The sequence below is a fragment of the Onychostoma macrolepis genome, chromosome 16, assembly GCF_012432095.1.
Source record: "Onychostoma macrolepis isolate SWU-2019 chromosome 16, ASM1243209v1, whole genome shotgun sequence".
NCBI classification, from domain to species: Eukaryota; Metazoa; Chordata; class Actinopteri; order Cypriniformes; family Cyprinidae; genus Onychostoma; species Onychostoma macrolepis.
In genome coordinates, this window is record NC_081170.1 from 10,406,749 (window position 1) to 10,429,356 (window position 22,608).

The window sequence follows — 22,608 nt, forward strand, 5'->3', positions numbered from 1 at the left end:
TTATGTTCAGTCTTACATCCAAACACAGAGCACCGGGATTGCTTGCGAGACATTGTTGGTGTTACAGCTGCTCGAACATGGTGAAAATGAAGGACAGCGTAACCGCTGAGAGCGGAAACTATAACAACGCAGGGCTGTCAATCAACCCCTGTGGCCCGGCCCTCCGAAATGTGACGTCACACTGCGGTGAGACTCAAAACGGCAGTACTCACACACTGCCAACACACATTTATGTCCAAACACCATGTAAAAGTGGATTTTGCATAATAGGTGCCCTTTAAGTTTACTGCAATTCAAATATTTCCAACCTGTAAGTTAAAACCCTAAAGGAGTTTTGGACTTTTGCAGAAAATTAGCTATAAATGAACTAGACCACGAGTGCACGACTTCAACTCATTTAGTCTTTATTTAAAAACATTTTCCCTGAAAGTCTGAGAATAGTTTGCAAGAGTGTGATTATAAGCACAGTGAGGCTCTGAAAGCGGACTAGTGAGTAGATGAGATGAGTTTACTTGTTCAGCTTGATGATGTTTAATGTTCCAGGCATCTTCTGCAGTCCCATTTTGCTACTTGTAAGCAACCGCATTTAAGTAAAAGCTTTTTAAAAAATCATATGGAATTATGGACACATTTCACTGCCCAAATATAAAATAGCTCACAATCAGCGTGTCTCATGGACACTGTAAAGAGTTTTGTCAGTATAAATTATTGAATTTAGGTCGATTCGGTTATGTTAATTAATACTTTTAAGACCAGTTTATATGGATGGTACTATTTTTAGGTTACCATTTCTTTCAGTATATGTCAGTCAAAACATGACTCAAACACAGTCGTGATTCGCTACCATTACCTTGATTTCGCTCTGTATGTAAATGCTTGTACTGGTGTTGTGACAGTCTGTTTGCATTTTGATGTCGATTTCCTTGCATTGTCAGGTTGTTATAATAAGCTAATTTTTTATTTTTTATTTTCAGGCTGCACCACAACACAACACCAACCATAGGGAGAAAAATCTTTGAGGGCTCTCCTTAAAATAACAGCAGCTCAATGTGAGTCTTAGCAGAGTGTAGTGAGCAGATCAGATAAAGGTTTTTCTGTGCAGAATAAAACAAATCCTCCTCCCTGCGCCACTGACCAAGAGTGAAACAAAGAATTGACTCTGGACTGATTCAACTAAATGCGGTGCTGGGAGTAAAACTAGGGACAGCTGATGTGATTATCTGAAAGAGTATTAATCTGTATGCATGTGAATCAGAAGGCAACCATTTCCAATGTATTTTTGGGGAAAAAAAATGTTGGTTTGCAAAATCTGGACTGCAGAATTCTTATTGGTGTTCAAGAAATATGTCTTATTATACTGAAAACAGCTGTCCTTGTTTTTACTGTTTATATTTTCATTCTGGTCTTACTTAAGCAAAACAACTCAAAAAAAATAAAAATGATACAGCAAAACAAACTATCAACCCAAACATAGAGGGCAATAGAGACCACATGAGTTGGCACCTATACTTGATTTGAATTAGAGAGGACGAAAGCCTCTATAACAACATCTCTGTATTTACAATTTTCCCTCTCTTAGCAGTGCTTATCTTAAACAATAAAGCACTGCAAACTGCTGTGTGCCTATTTCTTGTCTCCATAAATGAACTGAAGACGCTGTGTCCTTGCCTGCCTGAAAATCTCAGACATCATTCATTGGAAAGATAACAAACAATTGAAAGAAGAAGAAAAAAGAGCAAAAATGCTGCACATTTAAACAGCCCAAGCTCAAGGTTTCTAAAAACATTTTTAGAAATGAATGTATCCACACTCATGGCCACTCAGATGTGCCCCAATAAAAAAGAATTTTGAGCTGAGTGGATTTTAAATGCAACTTAGCCTTTGAAAATTATTTTGATTTTTTTCTGAATTGCAGTGGCACAAATCACTTATTCACATGTCAATCAGTCCAAGCGAGTTAAAATTTGTGTCATCTAACCACCAACATGTCAATGAAAATGCATAGTTCTCACTGGCTGTCAAGTTCAGATCGAATTTTGGTTAATTACTGAAATAATATAAATATAAATATGCTGGGATTTGCTCTTATTTAGCCTTTTCAAAAATGTGTGAAGTAAAAGCACAGGTCTTATGCAGGTCTCCCCTCGGAGCACTTGGTTTGTGAGTGTTTTCTTCTCTCTTTCTTCTTGCTGAAGGCCTCTGAGTTTGTTTTTGCAGTAACAAAGTGTGGTAAAGCAAGCCCACAGCAATCATAATCCAGCGGTCTGTGGCCCTTTCCATGGCGGAAATTCATGCCTCATCTTTCAAAAGCGGTTGTTCACACTTCAGAGGAGTTAGACAAGCTGCTGGAGGCTCTGGGATACTGCAGAATTCACAAGCATGAAAATATCAGTACATGCAGACGAGCTGAACGGTTATGAACAGAAGGGCAGTGGCACGAGAAAAAAAAAATCATTTCGAGCTGATCCGGTCTTTGTTTATTTCACGCGTGGCGGTGTTCATCATGACCTCTCCGCAATCTAGACGATCTCCGTGGAGAGTCTGTTACGTTCTCACAGTGTAGGCAGAATACATTTGCATATATTTGCTAGGTAGCTCTCAGAATTTTTTTAATTCAGTGAATGTTATGTCAGTGTTTTATGCCGTTTTGTTCATGAGTGTTAGTTTTGAGGTAATTTATATGCTAGTGTACTGTTGACCATTTATTTTTAAGCAAATACTGTATATACAAATGTCTCTCTTATCCAGTAAACACAGACCAAAATATTGATGACTCATCCTGCACTACACAGTTTTTTGTCAAATCAAATGCTTTCAACAAATGACAATGTCCCTCCCTATGAAACCACCCTCAACTGACTAGCATGTATCAAATTATAGCTCACGACTATGAAGTACATAGAAAATAAAAAATCTATACATTGTAGCCAACTTAATTCATGACCTTGTTTTATTAATTTGTTACCTTGATTCAGCTGTGGCCACAGTTTAACTAAAATGAGGGAAAGAATTAGCACAATGAGGCCACAACTGAACTATAACAAGGGAACAAGCTGTGGGAACAAATTTTTAATTCATGGCCGTGATGTCTTATTTATTTATTTATTTGCATGTTGTGTGGGGCTCCACATAAAAACTAAAGCCTAATAAATATTTTAAAAAAGGCCCTTCAATATGTCCCATTATAACATTGTGTTTCACTGCATGATTTTTATATGGTTTTTGAGTACTTAAATGTATAAATACTAAAAAAAAATTAAGAAAGGTAATACATTTTGAGCTCTAACATCATATTATGAGGCGCCACGTAGGATTTAAATCAAATTTTTAAGATTTAAATATTTTTTCATGTCATTTTTTCATGATATTATTATTTTTTTCCAAAACCGCCAAACTCAATACACCCATTATTAATAAATCATACTATACTGTACATAGTTTGATTTTAATAATGTGTTTACTGAGTTTGGCATTTTAAAAACACTGTGTTAAGGCATTAAGCCAGGTTAAGCGTATTATGGGAGGAAAAGGCTTTACGCGTAATTAAACGCGTTACGTTCTTATTCTGGACTCATCTGCTTGTCTATACATCGTATGCTTTATTAATAATGTGTTTATTGAGTTTGGTCTTTTAAAAACATGCATTAAGCCATGTTAAGCACTTTCAAATGTCCCGGCATCTGGAGATGCCACCGGAAGTGCCGCTGCTTCCTTTTACACTGAAATGCCTTCCGTTTACACTGAAATGCCTTCCGTTTGCACTGAAAAGTTCATGCACATCCACATATAAAATCACTTGCATATACGTATATACACAACTAAAGCATGCGTCTTTCTTATCGGAATTGTATACGTTTGTGAATTTTATTTTGTATGTTTGCGCGAGTGTTTTATGGGTGTGTGCGCGCATTGAGTTTATATGTATGTGCGAGTGTTTATAGGTGTATATGCATGGATCAAGTTTATATGTATATGCGAGTATGTATAGGTGTGTGTGCATGCAGCGAGTTTATATGTATGTGCGTGTGTTGTTGTGGGTATATATGCATGCGTCAAGTTTATATGTATACGCAAGTTATTCACAAGTGTATATGCATTCATTACTAACATAATATGTATTGGTATGGATTTCATATTAGTGTGCACGTGTATTTCATATATATATTTTGAACATCCAATAGTATACATGTATATGCGAGTAATTTATAGGTGTATATGCACGTGTTTTATGTATGTATTGATAAGCGAAGTTTGATTTAAATCCTACGTGGCGCCTCATATAATTGGGTGGAACAAATAGTAATAATAATCAGACATCATAAAACTAAATTTTACTTTTTAGTACGTCTACTAGCTTAGAGGTCATCTTAGTCAACGGCATATGTTAGTGTTTTCAAATGTTGTCAAAGCTGACAAATATCACTTTATACAGACAAAATACAGATTTAAAATGTACAGTCTTCTGCCTCTGGGAAAACAGAGCAAAAACATTGATGATACATCTTGCACTCAGAGGCATATGCAGTACAAAGGAAACACATCAACACATGATCTCATTGGACTTTCCGCCTCCATTTCTCATCATTTAAATTTTAGCTGGAAGCAACAGTTATAAGCTTTTTCACTTCACAAGACATTAATTATTGTATGGGATTATAGTGATTATTGTGTATGTTTATCAGCTGTTTGAACTCTCTTTCTGACGGCACCCATTCACTGCAGAGGATCCATTGGTGAGCGTGTCATGCTAAATTTCTCCAAATATGTCCAAATGAAGACAAAATAAAGTCATCTATATCTTAGATGGCCTGAGAATGTTTTAGGTGTATTTTTTAGGTGAAGTATTTCTTTAACTGTTCTTTAACAGATTTAATAAGAACAACTAAATGTTTAAAAGTAAGACAAATAAGAAAATTATTACTATCATTATTACAGTGAATTTCAACATTATTTGTAAAACTGTTCTTCAACCAGCAGGTGTGTTCTCTCTCTCTCTCTGTCACTATTACTTTTGGTGTCTTACACACAAATATACACACACATTTCTCTTGATTCATGTCAGCCTCCAACTATTATTCACATCTGATACTACAAATAAGAGCATTTTGACATCCCCACGGTCTCTCCGATGCCTTCACTCCCCCGCAGTGCCATTCTCATTCCTCTCTCTCCCCCTCTTTTAAAGTCTTTGCCATTTTTCTTCATTTGGTCTCAGGCTCTTTACACTCATGTCAGTCCGATCGTGATGTCTAAGGTGTCATTTTGCAAATAGATGTTGACGTTCCTTCAAGCTTCTAAGTTACTCATAATGGGGGAGGGGAGCAGGAAAACAAATCATACTGTCAACAGGAGTAATTTTAAAAGGCCAGTTTCGGCAGTGAAATACAATGGTGTAAGATTGCATCTTAAGTCTTAGCTCACACACCTAACACACGGGTATTATTTTTCACAACCTTACAATCATAACATTATGTTACCTAATTGCCTATCAAATGAGCACGGCATAGCAGTGCCCCTGAGGTCCCTACTGAGACCGCTTTGATTTGATTTCAAGGAGATTTGTTGGCTGGATTCAGTGGACCACTGAAGGAGGATTAGAGAGGTTATTTCAGGATTAAAACAGGCTTGTCATTTAATTTGCTCTCTCTGAGGCAAATGAGATCAAGCAACATTGCCCAGGAAGGTCTAACTCTTTTACATATTAAGTACGCATTTTGCTTATTTACATGGATGAGCGGCACTAGGCAGCACTTAACCCACCGTAAGATTTGGCGTTTAACCCAGATCATCTCAAAGGTGCAAACAAGCTTGTAAAAGTCATGAACATGTGAAAATATTGTTGGCCTATGTACTTACAGTAATACAACCGAAGTCAAGGTATATTTACATCTTTTAATATAAAGTGTTTACCATAATGTAAATCAGTATTATTGAGAGAAAAATGTGTGAGAGGAACAGAGATCAAATATAAACAGTCAAATTATCATTTTATATTTCTTTATAATAATTTGATGTTCTGAAGAATGCTGTATGATTCATCTAAATCTACAACAACAACACCTTACAGTATCTGAGACCTGACCTGAGAAATTTGCCATTCAAAATATATAAATAAATATATTTTAGAATAATCTAATAATATCCTAATAATCTAATAATAACATCCTGTTATTTGTCATAATGGGTGACAAATAACAATATATTACATTAATATAAAAACAATAATATAAAAACAAAACAATAATAAAACAACAAAGCCTTAACCAGTTTCAAATCTGAAAATGTATATTAAAAAACAACATGAATCCAATAACCAATAGTTTGTTTGTAATCTTTTCAGGTTCAGGTCAGGTCAGTTATTTTAGTATCATTAAGTTTTATTTTTGCATTTTAATTTTAGTTAAAGTTTAAGTAATTTGTGAATAAATCATATGTAAATTATAATATTTTTGTCATTTGTATTGGTCTCTTTTTAAAATGTCTATATAGTTCTAGATTTAGTTAACTATAATAACCCTTGGTCAGGTAAGAGATTCCTACCCAGTGAAACTACTGCATCTTTTTTGTCACTTCCAAATGCTGTGATGGCTTTGATCAGGACTAGTTCTGTATCGTCTGCATTTGTCATTGTCAGTTGAGACAGTGCATATTTGGCTTGGCCAGTCAGCTGTGAATATCTTGTGTCTTTCCTCAAAAGCTGAAAGTGGCTCTGAGAACGAGGAGGCTGCTGTGATTGATGACTACACTCGCCCCAAATCTAAATTAAAAACGAAAATGATTAGTCCTTAAAAGAGTTTAGAATGAAAGACGAAGCTCCCAACCATCACACCGAGTAATCTGGGAATCAGTTACACTGACAGACAGCAGGGTCTTCTAATGAGACACTCCCTACTGGTGAATATTCATATTTATTTGCATTTATTCTCTTGACAGATGCTTCTTACCAAACTGAAGCTGATGGCATTCCCGTGGCAGGTAGATCAGGATAAAAACAGAAACAAAGTGCCAATAAAACCATTAACAGGAGGGTTGAGCAACAGCTTATTACACACAAACGAATGATAAACAATAAGTCTCCACAGAGAACAGCATCTGTAAAAGAAAACATTTTGCTATTACTCTTGTGAATCTATCAAACAGTTCGTCAAACAGACCCTCTTTTTCTATTCAGTCGCTGAAAGCATTGAAAGTCCCGATAGTCAACATGACAAAATTCAAAATCCCAAAGTTTTATCCTGTCAGCATGTGTGGAGCAACAGAGACTTACACAACATTTGTGCCTCCTATCTGTCATAAAGCACAATAAAAAGAGGGTTTTTTTCCATGACAAACAATGACAGTTATTTTTTTATTGTTTAGGACCACAGAAATTGACCCCTCCCCCTCTGAGGCTTGTCCCCCCTAAAAATATCATTACAAGCGACTCTGTGTATTGAAAATAATATAATGGACATATACTTAAAATAATTGTGTGATTAGTAAAACAAAATAAACGCAAAAAAAAAAAAAAAAAAAAAAAAAACATTTTAAGTTCAGAAATGTTTTGATTCCCCCCTCCCTTTCCTCACAGTGGTTTGGTCCACTGCCTGCTTTCCTTCTTTACCGATACACACACACACGAGTCCGGTGAGAGAGAGCAAGTTAGTTATGTGTAAGTAGGCTGTCAAGGCTATTTTATTCTCTTTAAACATCGGATGAAATGATTCTTTCTCTTTAATACATGCTGGATCATTAATAAATTAGTCATGACAAAAAAATTATGACATCTGATGTATTTTCTATGAGCGATTATAAGGTTAACAAGCTTAATAACGTAGCTTGTCACCCATTACAACTAACACGGTGATAAGCCTGTGTGTGAACTGATATTAGGCTAATATTGTAGACCTACATGTTGGGTTTTGTTCAATATGATGTTAAGTGGCGGATCAGTGGGTTTAATGCGGTTGAATTAATGCGAAAGAGACATACTAGGTTTCAGACGAAACCTAAAATACTATGGATGACGCAAAATAATAATTATAATATGACCGCGTGGTGAACCATGAACTCATATTTAAACACGGTCTCCATGCTATGTACACATGCTGTGTACACATATCTATCCTTACAAGTACAATTTTGGCTGTATTATTTGTGTCCCCTTCAAAAATTGCTCTTGAGAAATTTTACGTTTATTGTCCCCCCCTACTGTCAGATGAAATTTACGCCCCTGCCCACAGCCCCACCACTACCTCCTTTATAAGGTAATTACAAATACAATTATATAAATCTGCAACATTTTTGACAAATAAGTGTATAGAGAAGTGCTACGTAGGGCTATGCAATAAACAATATCATTTCAAGATTGTGGTCAAATTTATGTCAATAGCAATGATAAGATCTGGACAGTTTTACTCAATATGGATGAATTTAATATCCTAATCTAAATTTGACAACAGCCAATAAGTCTGCACGTTCTGCATGTCTCTGTGTGAATGAGTGGCGTAGTTTCATCTACACAATCTCATGCTCACAGTTTTTCAGTGCCGTCTCAATATGAGAACATAAAAGTTTGGTTTAACTTGAAGAAATTATGACAGAATGTACTTCTCAAAGTAACATTATTGTTATAATAGTGTTTTAATTTAAAAAAATCATACAACCAAGATATTTTTTCATCCATGTTTTAATTTATCTTATTTAACAAAAAAATTAAATTAAATGTTTTGTGGTAAATTAATTGTTATATTTTATTTTTTCATATCTAATTTCAATAAATCGTTAAAATTAAATGAATTAATTTCATTTTTGATGATAAATTTGTCAGATCATCAACATGTCAAAGATAAAACACAGAATCCTGAAGAAAAAAACAAAACAGAAAACACAGGATTTTGAGGAAAATAAAATGGATTTCATGGTGCCCTGTTATGTTTACATTCATTCATTCTCAAGGTCTAAAAACCAAAAAGCATTTCCTTCCCCATTAATGGTTAACGGATATTGTGATATTGTATGTCACGGGGAAAATATTGTGACAATATTTTTGGACATGTCGCCAAGCCCAAGTGAGTTTTAGAAGAAAAAAAATAAATAAATTGAAAGGTCTTTTACCATGTTGTATTTAAAAGCAATAAGAAATTTAGTTTGTCTCTGCTCCCATTACCGCACATTTGTGACCCTGCACAACCTACTCGATAAGTGGCCCGGGCTGTGGATTAATTTTACTGTAATGCTAGGTAATATTTCTTAGAGTTTTTGAGATGTCAGAGATGTATGAGGAAGGAGATTAAATAATTACCAGATGAATCAGAGGTCTTTTAAAGATACTTGACCCTCTACTTACAACCATTCAACTCCACCCAGGTGCACTGATTGAACTTGTTAAGTGCGCTCCTTTCCTTATTAATAAGCAGATCGGCATGACTGCAAATGACAATCCGAGAGAACGGCCAAGGCCTGAGACACAAACAGCTTCCTTCCCTCTCCAGAGCGCCATAGAAACAGAGCAAATCTATCATTACTGTGACATCACCGCATCCTGCCTGTATTCAAACTGATGATGGCCTTCATGGAGAGCTCAGATGGAAGTTTTATTCAAATTATATGCCGTGCACGGAGGGGAATCAGCCATGAGGAGAAATTTGCCATAGTTGAAATGTGGACCTTATAGCTTGTGAAAGTTGATTAAATGAAGCTTCTCTTTATAAATGAGTATCAAAGCACAGTCTCGCACTATGCGCCCATCTATATCTACATACAGTGGATCTAAACGTTTGAGACCACATGAAAAAGATCAAATTTTAATCTTAATATTTTAAATATTATTATTAAATTATATTTGTACATTATATCATTATATTTTATTATAATTACTATTATTAGAAATGTTATAATTTTATTTTTTTATTTAAAAAAATAAAGTTTATGGATTTAGACAAAGAATTTAAAATCAAAGAAAAATAACAATGTGAAATGGGGGGAAACAGACTGAATGAGCTTAGATTTCTATTCTCTCCTAATTGTGACCGATAAGTGGTGCATCCCGGTGGTCCACTTTCAGCCCAAACATATTTATAATAGCCGTTGCTGCCTGTATTCAACAGCCTGCTGTGATGACTGTGAATAAGTGAGGTTACTTAAGTTTCTTAGTGCGTAGAAAAGCCAATTAATCTCCTCTTATTCAGCTCATCGATTGCATCAAGTGATAAGTCTGAAAAGGCAATTTCAGAAACTAATGCTGACAGTTGCTGTTGGCTCATCACATCTTAAAACTGCTTAATGGTGTTTCAGTATATCACTAAATACATAGGGAATTATATCTGTCTTGATTGTCTGTCATGGATGGATCGATAAACCCTTGGAGATTTTGTTCTGGTTCTTGTCCTCAAAGTTCATGTGTACTTGTATAATACATACGATGAGGAAGAGTTTTTATTGCCCATCTCAATCAGTCTCTCTATTTAACAAAGTTAGACTGTGAAACTGCTTCAGACACTGCTCATCAAAAACTCCTGTTTGACGTTGTGATCTATCAAATACACAGTTTAAGTTTATTACACGGACCCACAAGGCAGCTGATACAATACAAGAAAACTTGTGAAGCATAGGGCCTTCACTGTCAAAGCACTGTGACATAAACACACACCAATAACAACAGATCAACTTCCTGCACTCACATGCTCACATGCTGCCTGCGGGCTTTGTTTTAATAGGAAGTATGTAAGACAAAGATCAATAAGAAACCAAGAAGAGCTGTTAATGAAAGCATGTCATCTAGGGCAATAATGTGTCTTACATAATAAACTTTCACACTTCAGTTGCTCCCTAATCTTCATAACATTAAGAAAAAAGAAAAGAACATTCAAATTGGCTTAAAAAGTCGTAAAGTTTGAAGGTTGTATAGCCCAGATAGACAGACAGACAGACAGACAGATAGACATATATAGATAGCTAGATAGACAGATATAGATAGCTAGACAGACAGACAGACAGACAGATAGACATATATAGATAGCTCAGTCCATTCCTTGTGAAGTTCACCCATATTCTTGAATCGATTTTGCTTGACAATCCTCATAAGGCTGCGGTTCTCTCGGTTGGTTGTGCATCTTTTTCTTCCACACTTTTTCCTTCCACTCAACTTTCTGTTAACATGCTTGGATACAGCACTCTGTGAACAGCCAGCTTCTTTGGCAATGAATGTTTGTGGCTTACCCTCCTTGTGAAGGGTGTCAATGATTGTCTTCTGGACAACTGTCAGATAAGCAGTCTTCCCCATGATTGTGTAGCCTAGTGAACCAAACTGAGAGATAATTTTGAAGGCTCAGGAAGCCTTTGCAGGTGTTTTGAGTTGATTAGCTGATTGGCATGTCACCATATTCTAATTTGTTGAGAGTGAATTGGTGGGTTTTTGTTAAATGTGAGCCAAAATCATCACAATTAAAAGAACCAAAGACTTAAATTACTTCAGTCTGTGTGCATTGAATTTATTTAATACACGAGTTTCACAATTTGAGTTGAATTACTGAAATAAACGAACTTTTCCACGACATTCTAATATATTGAGATGCACCTGTATAGATAGCTAGATAGAAATATACAGACAGATAGACAGATAGATAGATAGATAGATACTGTAGATAGATGATAGAATGAAAGACAGACAGACAGAGTCTGTGATATTTTGTCCCTTAAGCAGAAGTCGATTATTTGCCTGCTGTTGTGTGGGTTTGTTGAGTCCCTCAGATGAAGCTGCTGAGACTGTCTGCTCTGGAAGTCTGTGCTCTCTAATGACGGCAGGTTAGCATGAGAGTTTGACAGGCACACCTGCGCCAGGCTCACATGATGCCAATTCTCACTCTTTATGAGCTGCGGATACCTCTCTGATTGAGGGCACCACAGACTGTTAAAAAGGTTCAAGCATAAACACCCACCAAACTCCAGTTCCATTCACTGCATTGTTTCAATTGTATTTTTCTCTGTCCCACAAGTCAGCCTGCAAACACCTGGCCTTGTTAACTTCACAGCAAGAACATTCCTAGTTTAATTTAACTTCTTAAAAATAATCAACTATTTGAATTTATCATTGTGGTCCTTGAGTTGGAATAAATCCAGAGCCACTTATATCTGAACCCTTTCACTGAGTCTATTCTTCCCAAACACTTTTCTCCGCTACTCATTCATTCCATTGAAGCTTTAATAACATGTTTCATTTTACCAGGTGTGCCTCACGATAAATGTGAATGTTTCTCATCTATAGCTGCACCCGTTAATTCTTTCCACTAATTATTATACTGCGACTTTGCAGAAGGAAAATCGCTACTTTCCTTCATGTCTTTGACTTTGTGTGCTCTCGTTTCCTTTACACAGCAGGGACCAGAATTAGCATGTGAAATTTTGCTTCGCATGAATCGAAATCCACTCAAAATCATTTTCCCCTTACAATACACTGTCAAGCATAAATATTTGCTTAATCTCATCAGAATCAGAGTTTTTCCAGGCAATGCCATTATTAATTTGTACAACAAAACTCCGTTGTGCATATGTATTAAATAGCTTCATATAAGCAATCAGTCATTCAATAAAACAATATGTAGTGGTCAACTGATGCACACTTTAGAAGTCTGCAAGGTTTGTGAAATTAAATGTTTGTTAAAAATGTAAAGACTTGTTTAAATAATATAAATGCGTATTTCTTGAATGCTGACAGTAGATGAGAAAGTATTATAGCATTTGCCTTTCCATTACTAATATTAGAAAAGTAAATGCTATAATACTTTTTCATATACCAATCCCTTCGAGTAATTTATTAGACAGAACTGTAGAACAGAAAAGTCATAGTGTAGTTTTGCTGGAAAGGTACAAATAGTTTCAGCCCATCTTTACCATATGTCTTCAACTTTATCAGACACCTCCACAAAGTGCTGTTAAATGTATTTTCTCAGAGACAGCTTGCATTCACAGTTTGTTGACATCTACTAAAGTTGATTTTAATTTTGCTATATTACCTCTGAGAGATATCCTGTCATGTGAGGTTAAACTATCCATAATGAAGTCTACAGACAGGCAATTTGCCTAGCCACAGGGTACATTGCTCCTAATTCTACAGGAGGATGCGAGACAAATCAAACTTTATAGACATTAAGAGAAGGAGAGCCGTTCTCCACAAGTCAAACTGTGCTGAGTAGCTTTTAATCAAAAGAAAGAAGCACAACTAAATTGAATAAAACGTTATCTAAGAGCCAGAAAGTGAAGGTGGAATTCATGGTACATTATGTTGCCCTGATAAACAGACTTGATCTGAAATTTAGCCCACATACATTGTTCATCACCCACTGTTCAAACTCCGCTCTCCTACTCCTCACCTTAAACCAGCTTGGAACATTGGCCAAATTGATTTCGTGCGAACTTCTACAATACACTGGAGACGTTCAGAGTGGTGAGAAGCACTTTTCATTCATCAGGCATTTCATTTTTGCTTTTCATTCTTCAAGCACAAATACAAAAAAATAAAGATAATAATAAAATAAAAAAAATTAGTGTCCTCATGTGCCAAAGCATGAGGTCTAGCAACAGGGTTGTGTGCTGTATCACTTAAAATGTTTCAGCTATTGTTCTCTTTATGAAGTATTTGATTATTTCTGCTCTGTTGGAATTTTATTATTACAGTATAATATTACTAAGACTTTTTATTCCTAGTTTCATACTATAAAATGCCACATTCTGCATGAAAAATAATGATGAAAATGACATTATCCCATTCTTAATTTATGACTTGCTCTCTGCTTTTGAATAAAGTCAGGTAAGCAGATTGAATGTAACATCTAGTCGTAATGGCAGATAATAAACTTCTGATATTTGCATATTGCGCTTTTAAAACCAACAACAGTTTCTGCATTGTTTATTTGCAGGGATTCACATAATCTCCCCACAGATCTCCAATGCCCAAAATTTGCCATGACTGGGAGATGAGAACAAAGTTAGCATAATAAACAGTGTAGTTTTGCTGGAAAGGTACAAATAGTTTCAGCCCATCTTTACCATATGTCTTCAACTTTATCAGACACCTCCACAAAGTGCTGTTAAATGTATTTTCTCAGAGACAGCTTGCATTCACAGTTTGTTGACATCTACTAAAGTTGATTTTAATTTTGCTATATTACCTCTGAGAGATATCCTGTCATGTGAGGTTAAACTATCCATAATGAAGTCTACAGACAGGCAATTTGCCTAGCCACAGGGTACATTGCTCCTAATTCTACAGGAGGATGCGAGACAAATCAAACTTTATAGACATTAAGAGAAGGAGAGCCGTTCTCCACAAGTCAAACTGTGCTGAGTAGCTTTTAATCAAAAGAAAGAAGCACAACTAAATTGAATAAAACGTTATCTAAGAGCCAGAAAGTGAAGGTGGAATTCATGGTACATTATGTTGCCCTGATAAACAGACTTGATCTGAAATTTAGCCCACATACATTGTTCATCACCCACTGTTCAAACTCCGCTCTCCTACTCCTCACCTTAAACCAGCTTGGAACATTGGCCAAATTGATTTCGTGCGAACTTCTACAATACACTGGAGACGTTCAGAGTGGTGAGAAGCACTTTTCATTCATCAGGCATTTCATTTTTGCTTTTCATTCTTCAAGCACAAATACAAAAAAATAAAGATAATAATAAAATAAAAAAAATTAGTGTCCTCATGTGCCAAAGCATGAGGTCTAGCAACAGGGTTGTGTGCTGTATCACTTAAAATGTTTCAGCTATTGTTCTCTTTATGAAGTATTTGATTATTTCTGCTCTGTTGGAATTTTATTATTACAGTATAATATTACTAAGACTTTTTATTCCTAGTTTCATACTATAAAATGCCACATTCTGCATGAAAAATAATGATGAAAATGACATTATCCCATTCTTAATTTATGACTTGCTCTCTGCTTTTGAATAAAGTCAGGTAAGCAGATTGAATGTAACATCTAGTCGTAATGGCAGATAATAAACTTCTGATATTTGCATATTGCGCTTTTAAAACCAACAACAGTTTCTGCATTGTTTATTTGCAGGGATTCACATAATCTCCCCCACAGATCTCCAATGCCCAAAATTTGCCATGACTGGGAGATGAGAACAAAGTTAGCACATAATAAACAGTCTAGTACTGGTCCTAGAAACCAGAACTGATCTGTTTCTCAGCTCCAGGGTTGATGTTTCATTACAGTCTTACACTACGCTACACGTTTATTTCCTCACCCATTGCTTTGCTTCATTTTTTTTTATTAATCCAATCTTAACCATGCTTGGTTCTCGCTGAAACTTTCATTTTAAACTTAAGGTCACTTCTGCCCAGAGGTCAGGGGACGTCAGAGTCCAAACAGTAATTGATGGTCCAGAAGCGAGATATAAAGATGAAGTTCAAATGTTCAATGGGCCAGATAGGTTTTCCTAGCGCCAAAAGACCATCTCCCCCCTCCTTCTTCACATTTCACGCATTTTCTTTCCTTATCTTCATTTAACCTTGAATCAGAAGATAGAAGCCCTCATCTGTGGTCTCAGCCCCCTGATAGACACAATTTATTATCTTGTCGCTTGTTCATGCACTTTCATATTTCCCCCCCACCATCATTTCTTTTCTTCTCTCTAAAAATAAATTCAAAGCCCAGGCTCAGCGACAGGAACAAATCAATGTGTTTCTCATTTTGGACAGTAAATTCAGACTTTGTTCAGAAAGCTTTTGCTTAATGTAATTTTAAAAAGTGCGTGGAATGTGTTGAAAGAGCAGGCAATGGATGAGGACGTTTAGTTTTGATGGGATTGTTGGGCTGGATTTCATTGGGCGAAAAGGACTAAACTCATCTCCCTTTCATCTGCTGCTGTCCTTGCCTTTGGGAAAATATTTGAAAAATTTTAAAATAGACTCTTTTAATTTACAGTTTTTTTCAATTGCTAACAAGCGTTTACCAATACTTAAAGTACTTTTTCTAAACTCTTAACACAGCAACACACCTACATCACACAATTAGCCAAATTATAGTTAATTTTCTGGCCAAAACCACATTTTGTTAAATAAATACAAACTCTACGCTTCAAAATGCTGAATAACTTTTTCTACTTATACTAACTCTATCAAAACACGCCAAACCTGATTCAAAATTGAGTCATTCGGTCAAAACATTAGCACTAGTTTCTATCCAACAGAAACATAGTCAATCATACCACAGTGACTGTCAAAATACTAACAGTTGATGGCTTTACAAAAACTGCATTACTTGTCATGTTTCAGTTCTACCTGCATGTAATAGGCAATATAAAAATCCATAGTTTTTTTGTAATTTAGTCTTCAGTTTACCTTCAACTGAAACCAATTTTACATTTTTAAGTGTTGAATGTGTTCATTCTTGGCAACTATCTACAGTTTTTCTCGATTGCTAACACACAATTCATGAAACAATTCACCATTTTCTCACAACTATAAACACAATCTCAAAACTACACACCAATGTGTGCAAACTTCAGACATCCAGGTCAAAGTCAAACATTTTAGTCAAAAACATATTCTCTTTTGTCAGAATCTAAACTTTGGCCTCAGATGACACACAAAGCTGTCAAATACACAGACTATTTTCCTGACTAGACAACACTAGTGAGATCAATTCAAAACACTTTTACAAAAACCTCCTTTTGGGAAACAGGAAACATCTTGCAAGTCAATGTCTGTTACAGTATGCAGCATAAATAGAGTTGTGCAGATACAGCAAAATTCACCAATAAACTTTAAGAAAAGTTTACTTTCATTACGCTACTGAAAAGTCATCTTACAGTAGATGAAAAGCACTAGAAGAGAAAAGTACAAAAACCAAACAACTGAATATACAGTAAACACACATTGGAATATCCTTTCAGTTACTGTACAGCAATAAATAAATAAATACAAACTCTACGCTTCAAAATGCTGAATAACTTTTTCTACTTATACTAACTCTATCAAAACACGCCAAACCTGATTCAAAATTGAGTCATTCGGTCAAAACATTAGCACTAGTTTCTATCCAACAGAAACATAGTCAATCATACCACAGTGACTGTCAAAATACTAACAGTTGATGGCTTTACAAAAACTGCATTACTTGTCATGTTTCAGTTCTACCTGCATGTAATAGGCAATATAAAAATCCATAGTTTTTTTGTAATTTAGTCTTCAGTTTACCTTCAACTGAAACCAATTTTACATTTTTAAGTGTTGAATGTGTTCATTCTTGGCAACTATCTACAGTTTTTCTCGATTGCTAACACACAATTCATGAAACAATTCACCATTTTCTCACAACTATAAACACAATCGTCCCGGGTTACTTGACTGTAACCCTGTTCCCCGAAAAAGCGGGAACGAGATGCTGCGCTGAAAGCGCTATGGGAACATTCTTTGTTCGACCGGTTGTTGAAGCACGTGTGCAAACACGCCAAACTTGGCTTAAATAACCTCGGTTAGGTGACGTCACTCGATTACGAACACCTGGAGGTTATAAATAGATGTGACGCGGAAACATCCTCAGGTCAAAATTTTGTCTGAAAGGACGTCCAGTCACGCTTACAGTGCGGCATTGAGGCGCAGCATCTCGTTCCGCTTTTTCGGGGAACAGGGTTACAGTCAAGTAACCCGGGACGTTCCCCTATCAAAAGCTACTCTCGATGCTGCGCTGAAAGCGCTATGGGAACGAGAATACCAACGCCGCCGCACTGGAAGTGTCTGGACCCCCAATGTTGTGTAGCGTGTGCGCACAAACATGAAAGAGGTCTCAGACATGACTCTGGGATGTCGACTCAAGGACATGCGAGCCCGGAGTAACATGAACATCCAAACTATAGAATCTAACAAATGTGTGCGGAGAGGACCAACCTGCCGCATCACAAACTTGCTGCAAGGGGACACCTCTTGCCAAAGCCATGGAAGATGCAATCCCCCTGGTTGAATGGGCCCTTACACCTAGAGGCGAAGCTTGACCACGCGCCTCATAGGCTAGGGCAATAGCATCCCTCACCCAATGTGACATAGTCTGTCGAGTGGCAGCCGCCCCCCGGTTGCGGCCTCCAAAACATACGAAAAGCTGCTCCGACTTACGCCACTGGCTAGTGCGGTGGACGTAAATCTGGAGAGCACGTACTGGACAAAGTAAGTGAAGTTTCTCCTGCTCCGGTGTCGTGAACGGCGGAGGGCAGAAGGCTTCGAGAACGACCGGATTTATGGTCGAGAATGGAACCTTCGGAAGATAACTAGGGTGAGGATGCAAAATAGCTTTGACCAGCCCAGGGGCAAAATCTAGGCAGGATGACGAGACTGACAGAGCCTGCAAATCCCCAATTCTCTTCAGAGAAGTAATAGCTGTTAGAAAAACCATCTTTAGGGTCAGAAGCCTGACAGGCGCTGACTCTAGTGGTTCGAAGGGTGTCCACTAAGCCCTCAAGCACTATAGCTAGGTCCCATGAAGGAACTGTCGCTCTAGTGGGCGGCCTCAACCGCTTAGCTCCTCGAATGAAGCGGGCAACTAGAGGGTGTTTCCCACGAAACCCCATCAATCAGAGCATGGCAAGCCGAGATGGCGGCCACGTAAGTTCTGAGAGTATTAGGACATGTTCCTGAGGACAGTTTCTCTTGCAGAAACTCCAGTACTGAAACAATCTGGCAGTGAGCTGGGTCTGCATGGTGTGTCGACACCAACTTTCGAAAACGTGCCATTTACTGGCATAAGTTCTTCTAGTGGAGGGAGCCCTAGCGCTCAGAATAGTCTCTATTACATCGGCTGGAAGGCCAGCATGTCTCAGTTGGTCCCCCTCAGGGGCCAGACATGAAGGTTCCAGAGCTCGGGACGGGGATGAAATATTGTCCCCTGTGCCTGAGAGAGAAGGTCCCTCCTCACCGGAATCGCCAACGGCGAGCCGTCGAGGAGACATATTAGATCTGAGAACCATATCCTGGTCGGCCAACGGGGCGCTATCAGTAAGAGGCGAGACCCCTCTTGACGGACCTTGGCCAGGACTCCTGGGAGCAGAGCGACCGGGGGAAATGCGTAAAGACGCAGTCTGGGCCACACATGGGCCATCGCTTCCTGACCCAGGGGAGCTGGATGAGTCAGAGAGAAGTAGAGGGGACATTGTGCTGTCTCCTGTGAAGCAAAGAGGTCCACCTCTGCTTCGTAAAACCTTTCCCAGATTTGACTGACTACTTCGGGGTGGAGTTTCCATTCCCCGTGTGTCACAGCTTGTCTGGACAGCAAGTCTGCTCCCACATTCATATGTCCGGGGATGTAAATCGCCCTGAGGGACAGGAACTTTTCCTGTGCCCAAAGCAGAACCTGGTGCGCTAGCTCGTTCAAGCGCGCGACCGCAGTCCACCCTGACGATTTATGTAAGAGACTACCGCCGTGTTGTCCACCCGCACTAGGACATGGTAGCCTCTTAACTGCTGGAGGAAGTATTTCAGGGCCAGAAATACAGCCTTCATTTCGAGGCAATTGATGTGCCATTCGAGAAGATGACCTCTCCAGATCCCTTGGGCTGGGCGGCCATCTAAGACCGCTCCCAGCCCGTGAGGGATGCGTCTGTCGTTAGCATCTTGCGGCGACAGCACGGACCTAGAGTGGGACCCAAAGTCAGAAACCGGGTCTGAACCACATAGAAAGGGTACGAAGCCCTGGCGCGTAACCCTTATTTGCCTCTGGGGATTGGCCCTTGGATGAAATCCCTGGCTCTGAGCCACAACTGAAACGATCTCATGTGCAGGAGACCCAAGGGTATCACCGTGGATGCAGCTGCCATGAGACCTAGAACCCTCTGAAGGTAATGAACAGTAATCTTCTGGCCTAGCTTGATGTTCTTTAGGGCGTTTAGAATGGATTCGACGCGTGCAGGAGACAGATGTGCCCGCATCGTGATCGAATCCCATACGACCCCAAATACGTTGTCCTCTGAGCAGGAGAGAACGCTTTTCTTGGCGTTGAGTCTCAACCCCAGAGATTCGAGATGAGCTAGGGCGACATCCCGATGTCGAGCGCTAGCTCCTGAGACTGAGCCAGAATCAGCCAGTCGTCTATGTAGTTTAAAATGCGGATGCCCTGGAGTCGAGAGGAGCCAGAGCTGCATCCATGCATTTGGTGTAAGTCTTGAGGTGACAAGGCTAGGCCGAACGGAAGAACCCGATACTGGTAGGCTTCGCCCCCGAAAGCGAACCTCAGGAACTTCCTGTGTTGTGGCAATATTTCTATATGAAAATAAGCGTCCTTTAGATCGATAGTCACAAACCAATCCTCTGATTGGATGTAAGAAACAATCATCTTGATTGTCAGCATTTTGAACTTGTATGTTCTGAGGTAGCGGTTCAACCCGAAGATCTAAAATCGGACGCAACCCCCATCTTTCTTGGGAACAAGAAAATACCGGCTGTAATAGCCTGACTGTCTGTCTGGCAGGGGAACACGTTCTATGGCCCTTTGTCCAGCAGAGTTTGCAACTCCTGTGTCAACAAATGCGCTCGTTCCGGTTTCACGGAAGTGGAGACCACGCCGTTGAAACGCGGAGGACGATACGTAAACTGAACCCTGTAGCCTCTCTCTACAGTCCTTTCTACCCACGGAGAGATATTTGGCAGTAGCTTCCACGCTGCCAGCTTCTCTGAAAGGGGCACTAGTTTTGACACTTCGCTTTGATGGGGGGATGTTAGATGTCTGGCATCCTGAAATGTGGCAGGAGGAAACCGAACACCTAACATTTCGCTGGAGACCGCTGGTCCCCGAAACGCCAGTGGCGGCGGAGATTGTACAGCGGCCCCCTGAGGGTGCCAGGAAGGAGCCTCTATTCTCTGTTGGAATTGTACGCGCCCCTCCCTGGGGGGACACACCCCCACGGTCCTGGGCGCACCAGCCTCAGGACTTCTTCTTGGCGGAGATGATGCTCCGCAGGTCCGGTCTCTTCGAGGCAGATTGAGAAGTGCGGCGAGCCGCTCCCCAGTCTCTACGAGGGGGCGCACGACTCGCCACACTCTCCTTCTGGGCTTCTCGCCTCAGAAGAACCGGACCTGGTCGGGACTGGGTGGCCGACAGTCCCGACTCTTGAGCACGGCGGGGAAGAAACCTCACAAACACTTTCTCATAGCGCTTCGCCTCCCGAAACCTAGTGGCGACGGTGTTGACGGCGTCACCAAATAGGCCGGAAGGCGAGACGGGGGCATCAAGGAGAAAAGCGCGGTCTTTGTCCTTGATGCCCGTGAGGTTGAGCCACAGATGTCTCTCCGTGGAAACCATTGCAGCCATAGAACGGCCGATGGCACGGGCCGTCTGCTTGGTCGCACGGAGAGACAAATCTGTGGCCCGGCGAAGTTCTAAAAACGCCTCCTCGTCAATTGACCCGCCAGTGCTCAAGTCTTTCAGCAGGTCAGCCTGATATGCCTGCAAGACCGCCATAGTGTGCAAAGCAGTACCAGCCTGACCCGCTGCCTGAAAGGCTTTCCCCACCAATGAAGATGTTACTCTGCATGGCTTGGTGGGGAGAGTTGCTTTCTTCAGTGATGATGATGTCCCAGGAGAGAGATAGCCCGCGAGCGTCTCTTCGATCTGGGGCATCATCATAGCCCCTGCCTTTGCATCAACGATAGTCGAGTAGATCGACGTCGATGGCACAAAAACACGGGACGAATATGGCTTGTTCCATGAACGAGTTAACTCGTCATGGAGGTCACCGAAAAAGGGGAGAGACCGTCGCTGAGGCCCCTCCCCCCGACCACCCGACAGATATCTGTCGTCTAACTTTGAGCGCTTGGGGGTCTCTTGCTCCTGCGGCCAGTCTAGGTGTAACCGATCGACTGCCCGAGTAACCACCTCGAGTAACTCCTCGTATGCTTTCTCATCACGAGAGGAGCGCTCTGAGGTGGCACTCTCCACCTCCCCAGAAGCAAGAGATGAAGTCTCCTCGGCCCGTTCAGAAGAAGCGCCGCCGCTTGAGAAACGGACGCGAGCTTCATGATCTGGCGAGAGCGAGAGAAAGGGGCAAGTCCGTCTCACGCGCCTCGGCCAGATCGGCACGCGATCCCCACGAGCTTTTAAAGAAGGCGAGCCGCGCGCGAAGCACCTTGATCGCAGTGCTCGCACTCGCCCTCGAGCCCGAGGATCGCGTGCTCTTCCCCCAAACACTCAAAGCAGAAAGCATGGAGATCATCGTCAGAGAGCTGCCTCTGACAAGGAGGTAAACATCTCCTCTGCTGATCTGCCATAGTGAGCAGCTATCTTTATATATATAAATAAATATCTATATCTATAACTACTCGCTTCCTGCTTTGCCTTTTTTTTCTCTTTTTTTTTTTTTTTTTTTTATCGTGCTTTTTTCTCACACACACACGCACACAACAATGCGGTCCTTGAAGACAAAAGACCTGAGGATGTTTCCGCGTCACATCTATTTATAACCTCCAGGTGTTCGTAATCGAGTGACGTCACCTAACCGAGGTTATTTAAGCCAAGTTTGGCGTGTTTGCACACGTGCTTCAACAACCGGTCGAACAAAGAATGTTCCCATAGCGCTTTCAGCGCAGCATCGAGAGTAGCTTTTGATAGGGGAACTCAAAACTACACACCAATG

General features: G+C 39.7%; 1 protein-coding gene across 1 annotated transcript in view; it reads left to right on the forward strand.

The window, feature by feature from the left end:
- Positions 1–7,642: 7,642 nt before the first annotated feature.
- The window catches only part of si:ch211-198c19.1 (uncharacterized protein LOC100151013 homolog), a 28,629-nt gene continuing 13,663 nt past the window's right edge, over positions 7,643–22,608 (forward strand). Inside the window, exon 1 of the mRNA XM_058747254.1 lies at positions 7,643–7,651. The gene's annotated coding sequence lies outside the window, so the exon portion shown is untranslated. The remainder of the gene's footprint in view (positions 7,652–22,608) is intronic.